Source organism: Lithobates pipiens, unplaced genomic scaffold (genome assembly GCF_037356315.1).
Source record: "Lithobates pipiens isolate NorthernLeopardFrog02 unplaced genomic scaffold, aLitPip1_a1.2 Scaffold_16, whole genome shotgun sequence".
Lineage (NCBI taxonomy): Eukaryota > Metazoa > Chordata > Amphibia > Anura > Ranidae > Lithobates > Lithobates pipiens.
Window position 1 is genome coordinate 351,227,314 of NW_027507748.1, and position 15,497 is coordinate 351,242,810.

Genomic DNA, 15,497 nt, shown 5'->3' on the forward strand with positions numbered 1-15,497 from the left:
ACTATCCCAACAGCAGTGCATCAAAAGAAAGTTTAAAAGAGCCCAGACAGGCTACCTGCTAAAGACTCTACATGTAGATGGCATTTTGAAATAAAATAAAGACATTTAACCAGCACGGGCCTTAATTCCTGGGAGGGGTCCATGCATGTCCTCCCGTACATGAGCTGCCGGTGCACTCTGTGATCACCAAGTCAATGAGACTCGGCTGATCACAGATCCGAGTAAGGGGCCGATCCTGATCAGCTGTCAGCCAATGACAGCTGATCACATGATGTAAACAGAATATCAGTAATCTTTTTTTTTCTTTTCCTCACACTGACGCAGTGATCGGCTTCTGTCAGATGGACATCGACCCCATACACAGAGTGCTATCATCACCTCTGCCCCCCAGTGCCACCTGCCAGTGCCCACCAGAGCATATCAGTGCTGCCTATGAGTGCCACCTACCAGTGCATATCAGTGCTGCCTATCAGTGCTCACCAGTGCCACCTATCAGTGCTGCCTATCAGTATCATCTACCAGTGCCCTTCAGTGCCACCCATCAGTGCCACCTATCAGCGCCCTTCAGTGCAGCCTATCAGTGCCCATCAGTGCAGCCTATCAGTGCTTATCAGTGCAGCCGCAATGAAGGAGAAAAATGACCTGTTTGCAAAATTGTATAACTAACCATAAAATAGTTGTTTTTTTTCAAAATTTTCAGTCTTTTTTAGTATTTGTAGCAAAAAATAAAAAAACTAGCAGTGCTTAATTGCTACCAAAAGAAAGCTATATTTGTGTGAAAAAAATTATAAATATTTCATTTGAGTACAGTGTTATATGACCGCACAATTGTTATTCAAATAACGACAGTGCTAAAAGCTGAAAATTAGCCTGGGCAGGAAGGGGGTTTAAGTGCCCAGTAAGCAAGTGGTTAAAAGAAGAACACATTGTACTGTTTTTTTTTTTTTTTTTTTTACACCAGTGCTACAGAAAATGAATGGATTTAAATGTAAAAAAACGTTTCATATGAATTATATGAATACTATATGGAAGCCAGGACACATCTGAGGAGAAAAGGCCAGGTTCTCCTTTACCTTCAGTGGAGGAGAGGAATGAAGGCCTGGATGTGAATGGGGTGCGGATTGAGTATTCTACTCCGAGCAGATTTGGCCTGTCGCCTTCCATCCCCTATAGAGCAATGGTTAGAGATGCAAACTACGGTGTGTGAATTTGCAAGTTCGAATCTCAGCGATACCTTCAATAGTTCAACACTTTACCCAAAACATTGACATTATGGATCCCTTCTTCTCATCACTGAGCACTGAACAAAAATGGAACATTAACATGGATGTGTTTGGGCTTTGTATCGGTTGGCTGGAGGAGAAGATCTGTGATTATCTTGCGCCAAGATATGAACAAACTCTGTCACTCTTGGATCATTGTCGTAGCGTGCTCAACGTTGCTGATTAGTCCGTGTGTGAGTCTCAAGAAATGCACAATGACACCAGGGGGCAGCAGAGAGCTCCGCTTGATATACAATAGCATGAGACCTGACAGCACCTGTCTGCCCAGCCAGGACTATCAGCCACCACGGCTTCCTGACATCAAGCGACTCAGAAACTTTGAGTTGGCCATCGCTGCATTGGAAATTGCCAAACAAGTCTACACATTTCTTCAACTCCACCACCAACAGCTCTACTATAAAGAGGAGAAGTTAAGCAAAATGATGGGACTTCTGTATGACCGATGTCATTCTCTCTCAAGTTGTGTACAAGAAGACAACAAGCACCCTGTGATACAGCAAACTGATGATTACTTTAAACAGCTGGGGAACCTGATGGAGCAAGGGAAGGATATATGTTTAATTGAAAATGCAATTAAAAAATGTCTTATTATGTTGAATTATCTCAACTCTCGCTTGAGAGCCATTAAAATATAAACGCATTGATTCCGTCTTCAGTGCCTGCGGCTAATCCGCTCCATATGGCGGGAGCACCCAAGGAACATCAGCTATCCTACTGCAGAACCTTCCGGATACTTTTATATACTGGGTCAGCGAGAATAATTTCCCACCAGAAGAGAGAGAAAGAGGGAGAGATCCATCCAAATCTCTATTCAAGGCATGAGAATCTACTATCCCAACACCGGTGTATCAGAGCAGGAAACACTCTGCATGTAACTGACATTGTTAAATGAAATAAAGACATTTAAAAAAAAGAATGCATTGTACATGTACTGTTTTTCTTTTTACACCAGTGCTACAGAAAATGAATGGATTCAAATGTAAAAAAAAGTTTCATATGAATTATATGAATACAATACGGAGGCTAGGACACATCTGAGGAGAAAAGGCCAGGTTCCTCTTTACCTTCAGTGGAGGAGAGGGATGAAGGCCTGGATGTGAATGGAGTGCGGGTTGAGCTCTCTACATCTAGCAGATTGGGCCTGTCGCCTTCCATCCCCTATAGCACAATGATTAGAGCTGCAAACTACGGTGTGAATTTGCAAGTTCAAAATCTCAGCCATACCATCAATAGTTCAACACTTTACCCAAAACATTGACATTATGGATCCCTTCTTCTTGTCGGTGAGCACCAGGGCCGGACCGGAGGTTATGCATTAAACCATAAGTAATGCTGCTAACAATACAAAACTTTGCTGGAAACTCATGGTATGTGGATGCATTCGTCTGGGCATTGAATGCTGAACAAAAATAAAATAATAACATGATAAGCTTTTGGGTGTGTAAAAGTTGGGTGCCAATTGGCTGGAGGTGAAGAGCTGCTATTAAGTAATACAGGTTTGGAACAGTAAGCTCCAGCTTTGATAGCACAATGGTTGGTGCTGCAAGCTGCTATGTGCAAAGTTCTCTTCTTCTCGTCCTTGAGCACTTTGTAAAAATGGAACATTTAAATGTTTAGCTTTCGGAGGTGATCTGAACAAACTCAAACCATTATTGTAGCACGTTGAACGCTGCTGTTTTGTCCTAACTGCAGCACTTTCACATTCTGTGCCCTCTGCTAATCAGCTCTGTATAAAAAGGACATCAGCTGTCCTGCTGCAGAACCCTCCAGATACCTTTACACAACAAGGACAAAAATGATTCTGCATAGAAAAGGCCCCTTTCACACTGATGGACCAATCAGGTCCCCCCTGTCAATTTTTCAGACCATACATTGGTCTTTATGTAGCGGCAAATATCTGCTGACACCCGCCGACATCCAATTCGATCTGGGCCGCCAAAACCAGAAGGATGGGTATCTATCTTCTAGCGGATCTGATGACAATTGGATGACATTTGGCTCACTGTTGAGGTGCGGTCTGAATGATCCCAATGACTGAGTATGAGAATTGGCATTAGTAGGTAAACTCTGCAGCCCAAGTTAAAATTATCATAGCCATGAAGCATAGCATCTCATCCATTCGATGTGCACAGTCCTGTCAGGCCATAATATAAGAATTCAGGTGCTTAGCGTTAGCCTGGGGGGCACAGGCTGCATGTACAAAAGAAAAGCCTTTACTAACATTGATGTGCTTAGGCTGAGTATCATTTGGTTTGAGGTAAAGGGCTGCTATTATGTTAAGCCGACCAAGTCCACACTACCACCTACCACAATTTCCTGGCATCGAGCATCGGAATGACTTGGAGTTGGCCATTGCTGCATTGGAAATCACCAGCCAAGTCAACAAATGTATTCACCTCTACTACCAACAGCTCTGCTATAAAGAAAAGCGAAAAAACATGATCGCTCTTCTACATGACCGATATCAGTCTCTTTCAAGCTGCATACAAGAAGACACATCCATTGACCATCCCATAATACCGCAAACTGCAGATTACTTCAACCAGCTGGGGAACCTGGTAAAGAGAAGGAAGTATAGATGTGTCATTGAAGATGAAATCCACACTTGTCTTTTAAATTTGAATCATTTCAACTCTTGTATGAGAGCCATTAAAACCTGACCGTATCACTTCCACAGCTAATCAGCTCCGTATGCGGGGAGTGCGAACTAAACATCAACCGTCCTGCTGCCAACCTATCTGGATACGTTTACACAATAGAACAGCAGACAAATTCATCCAAATCTCTATTGAAGACATGAGATTCTACTATCCCAACAGCAGTGCATCAAAAGCAAGTTTAAAAGAGCCCAGACAGGCTACCTGCTAAAGACTCTACATGTAGATGGCATTTTGAAATAAAATAAAGACATTTAACCAGCACGGGCCTTAATTCCTGGAAGGGCGTCCATGCATGTCCTCCCGTACATGAGCTGCCGGCGCACTCTGTGATCACCAAGTCAATGAGACTCGGCTGATCACAGATCCGAGTAAGGGGCCGATCCTGATCAGCTGTCAGCCAATGACAGCTGATCACATGATGTAAACAGAATATCAGTAATCTTTTTTTTCTTTTCCTCACACTGACGCAGTGATCGGCTTCTGTCAGATGGACATCGGCCCCATACACAGAGTGCTATCATCACCTCTGCTCCCCAGTGCCACCTGATAGTGCCCACCAGAGCATATCAGTGCTGCTTATGAGTGCCACCTACCAGTGCATATCAGTGCTGCCTATCAGTGCTCACCAGTGCCACCTATCAGTGCTGCCTATCAGTATCATCTACCAGTGCCCTTCAGTGCCACCCATCAGTGCCACCTATCAGCGCCCTTCAGTGCAGCCTATCAGTGCCCATCAGTGCAGCCTATCAGTGCTAATCAGTGCAGCCTCAAGGAAGGAGAAAAATGACCTGTTTGCAAAATTGTATAACTAACTATAAAATAGTTTTTTTTTTCAAAATTTTCTGTCTTTTTTAGTATTTGTAGCAAAAAATAAAAAAACTAGCAGTGCTTAATTACAACCAAAAGAAAGCTATATTTGTGTGAAAACTATTATAAATATTTCATTTGAGTACAGTGTTATATGACCGCACAATTGTTATTCAAATAACGACAGTGCTAAAAGCTGAAAATTAGCCTGGGCAGGAAGGGGGTTTAAGTGCCCAGTAAGCAAGTGTTTAAAAGAAGAACACATTGTACTGTTTTATTTATTTTTTTACACCAGTGCTACAGAAAATGAATGGATTTAAATGTAAAAAAAACGTTTCATATGAATTATATGAATACTATATGGAAGCCAGGACACATCTGAGGAGAAAAGGCCAGGTTCTCCTTTACCTTCAGTGGAGGAGAGGAATGAAGGCCTGGATGTGAATGGGGTGCGGATTGAGTATTCTACTCCGAGCAGATTTGGCCTGTCGCCTTCCATCCCCTATAGAGCAATGGTTAGAGCTGCAAACTACGGTGTGTGAATTTGCAAGTTCGAATCTCAGTGACACCTTCAATAGTTCAACACTTTACCCAAAACATTGACATTATGGATCCCTTCTTCTCATCACTGAGCACTGAACAAAAATGGAACATTAACATGGATCTGCTTGGGCTTTGTATCGGTTGGCTGGAGGAGAAGATCTGTGATTATCTTGCGCCAAGATATGAACAAACTCTGTCACTCTTGGATCATTGTCGTAGCGTGCTCAACGTTGCTGATTAGTTTGTGTGCGAGTCTCAAGAAATGCACAATGACACCAGGGGGCAGCAGAGAGCTCCGCTTGATATACAATAGCATGAGACCTGACAGCACCTGTCTGCCCAGCCAGGACTATCAGCCACCACGGCTTCCTGACATCAAGCGACTCAGAAACTTTGAGTTGGCCATCGCTGCATTGGAAATTGCCAAACAAGTCTACACATTTCTTCAACTCCACCACCAACAGCTCTACTATAAAGAGGAGAAGTTAAGCAAAATGATGGGACTTCTGTATGACCGATGTCATTCTCTCTCAAGTTGTGTACAAGAAGACAACAAGCACCCTGTGATACAGCAAACTGATGATTACTTTAAACAGCTGGGGAACCTGATGGAGCAAGGGAAGGATATATGTTTCATTGAAAATGAAATTGAAAAATGTCTTATTATGTTGAATTATCTCAACTCTCGCTTGAGAGCCATTAAAATATAAACGCATCGATTCCGTCTTCAGTGCCTGCGGCTAATCAGCTCCATATGGCGGGAGCACCCAAGGAACATCAGCTGTCCTACTGCAGAACCTTCCGGATACTTTTATATACTGGGTCAGCAAGAATAATTTCCCACCAGAAGAGAGAGAAAGAGGGAGAGATCCATCCAAATCTCTATTCAAGGCAAGAGAATCTACTATCCCAACACCGGTGTATCAAAGCAGGAAACACTCTGCATGTAACTGACATTGTTAAATGAAATAAAGACATTTTAAAAAAAGAACGCATTGTACCTGTACTGTTTTTCTTTTTACACCAGTGCTACAGAAAATGAATGGATTCAAATGTAAAAAAAAGTTTCATATGAATTATATGACTACAATACGGAGGCTAGGACACATCTGAGGAAAAAAGGCCAGGTTCCTCTTTACCTTCAGTGGAGGAGAGGGATGAAGGCCTGGATGTGAATGGAGTGCGGGTTGAGCTCTCTACACCTAGCAGATTGGGCCTGTCGCCTTCCATCCCCTATAGCACAATGATTAGAGCTGCAAACTACGGTGTGAATTTGCAAGTTCAAAATCTCAGCCATACCATCAATAGTTCAACACTTTACCCAAAACATTGACATCATGGATCCCTTCTTCTTGTCGGTGAGCACCAGGGCCGGACCAGAGGTTATGCATTAAACCATAAGTAATGCTGCTAACAATACAAAACTTTGCTGGAAACCCATGGTATATGGATGCATTCGTCTGGGCATTGAATGCTGAACAAAAATAAAATAATAACATGATAAGCTTTTGGATGTGTAAAAGTTGGAAGCCAATTGGCTGGAGGTGAAGAGCTGCTATTAAGTTATGCAGGTTTGGATCAGTAAGCTCCAGATTTGATAGCACAATGGTTGGTGCTGCAAGCTGCTATGTGCAAAGTTCTCTTCTTCTCATCCTTGAGCACTGAGTAAAAATGGAACATTTAAATGTTTAGCTTTCGGAGGTGATCTGAAAAAACTCAGACCATTATTGTAGCACATTGAACGCTGCTGTTTTGTCCTAACTGCAGCACTTTCACATTCTGTGCCCTCGGCTAATCAGCTCTGTATAGAAAGCTGTCCTGTCCCCTATAGCACAATGATTAGAGCTGCAAGCTACAGTGTATGAATGTGCAAGTTCAAATCACAGCCATACCATCAATAGTTCAACACTTTACCCAAACATTGACATTATGAATCCCTTCTTCTTGTCGGTGAGCACCAGGGCCCCACTGGCCTACTGGCCTACGGGGAAATTTCCTGGTAGGCCGTCTGCCCTGGGGTCGCTTTGAGCAGCAACTGCAGTGTTCTCCTCCTCCTGCCCTCCGACGTTTGTATATCAGGGAGCTGGGTCTGTGTGCAAAGTCCCGTCCCCCTAGACTGGCGCGGTTGATAGTAGATTGAATCACTGTTCCGCCTATCACACGAGTTGGTCTAAGGGGAGGCGCAGGACCTTGCACACAGACCCAGCATCGTGATATACGAGCGCCGGAGGACAGAAGGAGGTAAGCACTGTTATACAGAAAATGGTGAGGTTTACACTGCAATTAGTGAGCAGAGAGGCTGCAATTGGTGGGCACAGTGAAGCTGCAATGATGAGCCCAGAGAGGCTGGATTGAGGGGCACCATGAAGCTACAATGATGGGCACAGGGAGGTTGCATTGGTGAGCATGGTGAGGCTGTAATTGGCCACAAAGAGGCTGCAATTGGTGGGCACAGAGAGGCTGCATTCATGGGTACAGAGAAACTGCAATGATGGGCACCGTGAGGCTGAAATGATGGGCACAGCGAGGCTGCATTGATGGGCACCATGAAGCTACAATGATGGGAACAGTGAGGCTGCATTGATGGGTACAAGGAGGCTAAATTGGTGGGCACAGTGAGACTGCATTCATGGGCACTAGTAAAGCTGCAATGATGGGCACCGCGAGGCTGCAATGATGGGCACAGTGAGGCTGCATTGATGGGCACGGCAAAACTGCATTGATGGGCATGGCAAGGCTGCATTGATGGGCACAGTGAGGCTGCATTGATCTCTTGTACTATGTCTGCAGTCTCTGGCCATCTTTAGTATGATGTCCTCAGTCTCTAACCATCTCCTGTACCATGCCCGCAGCCTCTGACACCTCCTGTACCATGTCTGCAGCCTCTGACATCTACTGTATCATGCCTGCAGCCTCTGACCATCTCTTGTATTATGTTATCAGTCTGTAGCCATCTATTGTATCCTGTCCTCAGTCTCTAGCCATCTATTGTATCCTGTCCTCAGTCTCTAAACATCTCTTGTATCCTGCCCTCAGTCTCTAGCCATCTCATGTATCATGTCCTCGGTCTCTAAAGATCACTTGTATCATGTCCGCAACTTCTGACCAGGAGTTAAGAGTGGGAGTGCCGCTGGGATGAGGGTTATGGGAGAAATCAGATGTGCGTGGGTTGTGGAGAGGAGACTATAGGATAAAACCAGAGCCACCGACCTGGAACCATCTAACTGAGCCCTGCACAGTGCACCTGAGAGGAGGTCAGTGACAGCGCCGCCAGACAAGTCTTGGGGGGGGGTCATTGTTGTAAGGGGGGAGTGAATACAATAATATAAGGGGGCCCTATGTGCTTTCATATCTGCTATATCTATATATATATATATATATATATAATATAAATAATATATATATATATATATATATATATATATATATATATATATATATATATATATATATATATATAATACACGCTTCAAATGTGCTTTAAAATGCATGGGTTTCCCTTTCATGAACAAGAAAATAATGAAGTTATGATGTTGGGCTGGTATAATAAGGGCTGGTATTATATTTTTTCCAGGGCTAGTTTTTATTCCCAGTCCAGCCCTGGCTGTGACCGTCACGTTCGCTACCTTACTATGTCATAACCTTTATATATCCCCTTGTTTAGTAGTCCTCACTGCAATACTGCTGGTCTTAGATTTCCAAATCCAACACATCTTTATCAGAGAATGGGTTTCCCTTCTTATAGAGGTGAAGAGCTTATAGTTTACATTCATCTGCTGCCACCTAGTGGAAAATCAACTAACTATAAAAGAGGCATGTTTCAAAATAACATAACATTCAGAATTCTGTTACAAGTTTGAGGCTGGGTTCACACTATTGCGAATTAGATGCGGGTTCACTGCATTCAGTTCGCAATAGAAGGAGATTTTGACCGCCTCTCTATGGAGCCGGTTCACATATCTCCGCTGTGGTTATGATTTGCACTTGAGCCCTGTGCGTCTTTTGGTCTGTTTTATGTCCGAATTCAGCCAAAAATTAGGCCTGAAATGGTGAACCAGACGCACCTGACCCCTGCTGTGAGCCGCATACGGCGATAGTGTGAATCCAGCCTAAAGGATAAGTTTACTTTTAGGAACATGGTACACCAGATTTTAGGGTGGAACATGTTGTTCCCAGTGCTGCTGCAGCCGCTACCCAACCCCCCCCCCCCACCCCCTCGTGGCAGCAATACAGGGAGAAGTTCCCCATACTAGCTGTCTCTGTTTAAATACATCATTCCTACACAGAGCTCTATGTGTCTGAATTAACTACAAACCCTGTGGAGCGCTGTGGTAAATCACGGAGTCTTACCTGTGTGGAATGTACGGTAAGCAGATAACACTGATAGTGGACAGGATACCTGCATAGCATCAGTGATCTGGTGATTGCTGGTGCAATGCTTTATAGGCTCCTGCTACAAAAAATAATAAATAAAATTTTTTTCCTTGCATAAAAAAAATGTGCATTCATATTTTTTTTTTTTTTTAAAGTGAACTTATTACTTATCCTTTAAGGTATTCTGGTCTGTAAGCAGGCATTGACTGGCCATCGGGACTACCGAGATTTTCCCGATGGGCCGATGGCTCAGTGGGCCGGCTCCAGTGACAGCCTGTCACCTAGGGAGCACTGCTGCCTAGCCTAGCTGGGAGGGTGCAGGCCAGCCTGGATCAGTTTGCCAGGCTGGGGGGCCGGCACAGCTCTACTGAAATAGTGCGGAGTGACTCTGATGGCCTGGAATGTCACTCACTGTGTGTGCGGTGAGCCTAAGCATAATGTGCTCAGCCTCAATGTTCAGTGTGCAGGCTCCACGGCCTGTCCGGGCAGCGCTGTCTTTATGCACTATTCAGATTGGTGGTGAGTTGCCGCCGCCCGCCAGACCCCGCCAATCATTGCAACCTCACTGGCACTGTGTGCCCAGGACAGGTGCCATGTCAGCCAATGAGGTGCTGAGCACAGGCACGGCGCTCCGCTCGCCTCAACATGACGTCATCCCCTCCTCCAGGCTCAGTCCAGTCCCACCCACGACAGATCAGAGGAGCCCACGCAGTCCCTGGCTGTTTGGACTGTCCCACACGGTGTGTGATTGCTGAAGAGACCGAAAGAGGCTGCAGCATTTAAAAAGTAGAGAAAGAGGAAAGCACAGGGCTCTGGAGAAGTAAGCACACATCCTTTACTTTTGAAGGGAACTGTTCTGCCCAAATTATAAGGTGGGTGACTGATCCCATATTTCAACCCCAACAGGCTACCTTTAAAGATGTCCTAATAGCTATTCTACACAGATTTTGTCTGTCATCTTCACCCACATGTCATCTTCACCCCCCCCCCCCATGTCCTCTTCATCCCCCAGTCATCTTCATCCCCCCATGTCATCTTCATCCCCTCTGTCATCTTCATCCCCCTGTGCACTTCATCCTCATGTCATCTTCATCCCCCCTGTCATCTTCATCCCCATGTCATCTTCATCCCCCATGTCAGCTTCCTACCACTCCGCCCCATCATCTTCATCCCCCATGTCATCTTCATCCCCCATGTCAGCTTCCTACCACTCCGCCCCATCATCTTCATCCCCCTGTCATCTTCAGCCCGCTTGTCAGCTTCCTATCACTCCATCCCCATCATCTTCACCCCCCCTGTCACCTTCACCCCCCTTGTCAGCTTCCTACCACTCTGCCCCATCATCTTCATCCCCCATGTCAGCTTTCTACCACTCCGCCCCCATTATCTTCATCCCCCATGTCAGCTTCATCCCCCATGTCAGCTTCCTACCACTCCGCCCCATCATCTTCATCCCCACTGTCATCGTCTTCCCCCCTGTCAGCTTGCTACTACTCCGCTTTGTCATCTTCATCCCCCGTCATCTTCATCCCCATGTCAGCTTCTTACTACTCTGCCCCACGTCATCTTCAACCCCCCTGTCATCGTCATCCCCCTGTCAGCTTCCCACACTCCACTCCCGTCATCTTCATGCCCATTTCCAGCTTTCTACCACTCCACCTCCTTAAATTTACTGGTGTCACATATGATGAATGCAGGAACAATTTTTTTTCTTCTAGTGACAACACGGACAGAAGGACATTTGTCCTTCCAGTGAAACCACCAATGCAGGGACTTTTTTGTTCTTTCAGTGAAACCATAGATACCCAAGTCCCTGACCTGTGCTTTTTCACTTATAGTGGAATGTTTTTACCTATGTTTTTTTTGCACAATTGCATATAGTTTATATACTGTGGGCCGGTCTGGATGAAGTCCAGGGCCAAATTTTTGTCCCAGTCCAGCCCTGTCTGTAAGATATTCATTTTTCCATGATAAAAGCTAAGCCATTTTTTTAAAACTAGTTTTGGAGAGATTAGGGGATGCTTAGAAACCATGTAAGATTTTCATTGCTGTGTACCTACTGAGCAACCAAAAAGTCCACACTCAAATCTGTACATTAGCATGACAAAGCTGGCCATACACTGATCAAAATTCAGAGGGTTCAGCATGGACTGGCCAAATTTCAATCAGTGTGTGTGGCCATCCCTACTCAACAGAGGTTGATTGTTTGATCGACTTCTGTTAAAGGGACATGTTGGAATATTGCAGATGACTGGAGCTGCTGTCAGACTATAATGTCCTGGCGAGGAGGGATTCCTCCATCCACCTTGTGTGTGGACTGAGGATGTTTGGCCAGCTTAACCACTTGACAACTGGGCACTTAAACCCCCCCTTCTGCCCAGACCAATTTTCAGCTTTCAGTGCTCTCTTTGACTGACAATTACTCAGTCATGCAACAATTTTTTGTCCTTTTTTTCCCCCCACAAATGGAGCTTTCTTTTGGTGGTATTTGATCACCTTTTAACTCATTTTTCTTTGTTTCTGTGATAAAATTTTGCAAATTATTAATTTTTCTTCATAAATTTTGGCCACAATTTATACTGCTACATATCTTTGGTACAAATAACACAAATTAGTGGATATTATTTGGTCTTTGTGAAAGTTAGAGAGTCCACAAGCTGTGGTGCAAATCATACAAAATTGATCACATCTGATGTACTGGTGGCCTATCTCATTTCTTGTGACCCGAACAAGTCAGGAAAGTACAAATACCCCCCAAATGACCCCTTTTTTGAAAATAGACTTTCCAAGGTATTTAGTAAGAGGCATGGTGAGGTTTTTGATGTTGTCATTTTTTCCTACAATTCTTTGCAAAATTAAGATTTTTTATTTTTTGTTATTTTTTTCCCCACAAAATTGTCATTGTAATAGGTTATTTCTCTCACTTGGCATGTGTATACCACAAATAATGCCCCAAAATAAATTCTGCTACTCCTCCTGAGTATTATGATACTTAGAAAGGCCCAACATGCAGGGAGTGCCGTCACATGTTCTAGGAGCATAAATTACACATATAACTTGTTGACTACCTATTACACCTTTGAAGGCCCTGGAGCACCAGGACAATGACACGTGACACAGACATGGCACTGATGGCAGATGGTACTGATACGTGGCACTGATGTTGCACTGATGACAGATGCCACTAATACGTGGCTCTGATGACACTGATTACAGATGGCACTTATACGTGGCACTGATGACACGTGGCACTAATAGGTGGCACTGGTGACACATGGCACTAATACGTGGCACTGGTGACACGTGACACTGATGACAGATGGCACTGATATCTGGCACTGATGACACGCGACACTGATAACAGTTGGCACGTGACACTGACAGGTGACACTGATGACAGATGGCACTGATGATAGATGGCAATAATATGTGGGACTGATGACATATGAAACTGATATGGCACTGATGACAGATCGCACTATGTAGCACTGATGACACGTGGCACTGATGTGGGACTGATGACAGATGGAACTATGTGGCACTGATGACACGTGGCACTGATGTGGCACTGATGACAGGTGGCACTGGGGACAGATGGCACTGATGACAGGTGGCACTGGGGACAGATGGCACTGGGGGCAGATGGCACTGACAGGTGGCAGTGGGGGCAGATGGCACTGACAGGTGGCAGTGGGGGCAGATGGCAGTGGGGGCAGTGGGGACAGGTGGCAGTGGGGACAGATGGGCACATTATTTTTATTTTTATTTTTTTTTCACTAACTGCTGTATCTCTGCAGCGGTTCATCTCTCCCTCCTCACACGCTGTCTCTGTGTGAGGAGGGAGAGCTGGCGATGAGAGATGATCTCATATGTTTACATATGAGATCATCTCCCATTGGACAGTGTCACGTGTCATCCAAGGGACACGGCCAGCACAGAACTTCCCCGATGCGCACCCGCGGTGGCGCACAGAGGGGAAGTAAATAGGAGGACGTCCAGGGACACCCTCCCGGCAGTTAGTGTCCACGCTGTAGCCGTCTTTTGTCTATAGCGAGGGCGCAAAGTGGTTAAAGAGGATGTAAATCCACTCTGCAGCCATGTGCTTATAATAAGGCTTACCTGTAGGTAATATGAATATCTCCCTTTCTGCCTTGAAAAGGCAGCTTTGCAAACTTCAATGCTGATTCCACAAAAACACAAGCTTTCTTTTGGCCTAATTGTCTTATGTTTACACAGATTCTAGTGTAAGAACCTACTATACACTTTATTATTATTGCTACCAATGGGCTATTTTATTACTGCACCCACTTACATACTCGTGACCTCTGCACTCTGTACATTGCTTACACCTGCCCCCTGCACTCTGTGTAATACATACTCCTGACCCCTGCAGTCTTTGTGTTATGCACTCCTGACCCCTGTATGCTGTGTGTTACATACGTTTCACCCCTGCAGTATGTGTGTTATGCACTCCCAACCTCTACACTCTGTATGTTGCATACTCTTGACTAGTGGCGGCTGGTGCTCAAAATTTTTGGGTGGGCGCAAACTGAAAAATTCTGAAAAATACTTAAAGAAAACATCAATTGCAGCCTCACTGTGCCCATAAAATGCAGCCTCACGGTGCCCCTCAAATGAAGCCTCACTGTGCCAATCAATTGCAGCCTCACTGTGCACATCATATGCAGCCTCACTGTGCCAATCAATTTCAGCCTCACTGTGCAAATGTGCCCATAAATGCAGCCTCACTGTGCCAGTGTGCACATCAATGCAGCCTCACTGTGCCAGTGTGCCCATCAATGCAGCCTCACTGTGCCAGTGTGCCCATCAATGCAGCCTCAGTGTGCCAGTGTGACCATCAATGCAGCCTCACTGTGCCATTGTGCCCATCAATGCAGCCTTAGTGTGCCCATTAATGCAACCTCACTGGGCCCATGAATTGCAGCCCCACTGTGCCAGTGTACCCATCAATGAAGCTTCAGTGTGCCCATCAATGCAGTCTCAGTGCACCCATCAATGCAGCCCCACTGTGCCAGTGTGCCCATAAATGCAGCCTCACTGTGCCAGTGTACCCATCAATGCAGCCTCACTGTGCCAGTGTGCCCATCAATGCAGCTTCACTGTGTCAGTGTGCCCATCAATGCAGCCTCAGTGTGCCAGTGTCTCCATCAATACAGCCTCACTGTGCCAGTGTGCCAATCAATGCAGCCTTATGCTATCAACAATCACCACGGTCCATCCAGTCAGTGTCTACCATGCTGCAGTGCTTGCTCCCTGTCATGACTTTACAACAAAGCACCCTGAGTCTGAGTCACTGATTGTCTAACTCGCTGAGCCGCCAGTCGTTTTCTAGGCCATGCAGCAGCTGGCCAAGTCAGACTCAGAGAGGCCTCTACCATGTGTTCCACTCCAGTGTGTGGTGGTCGCAGAAAGAAACCGGTAGTGACGCGGATGCGTGATGCGGTGATGCTTAAAGCACCGCCGTACGCCCTGTGGGCCGCCAATCATTAGGCAACAAATGGAGACAATTTCCACAGTGGAAGTGCTCAGGGTGCATCGCTCTGCGCCCCGTTGACGCTCTAAGGGTTGCCCAATAAAGCTTCTGGATCTTGCCTATGTGATGTGGGAAACATCATGCCTCCCATAGATACATAGTGTCCGGTGCCCCACACACTCTTAATGGAACCAAATATTTTTTTTCTTTCTATTTCAGTCTGTGTGTTATGCACTCCTGACCTTTGCATGCTGTGCATTACATACTCCTGACTCCTGAAGTCTGTGTGTTATGCACTTCGGACTTCTGCACTCTGTGTGTAACATTCTCTTGACC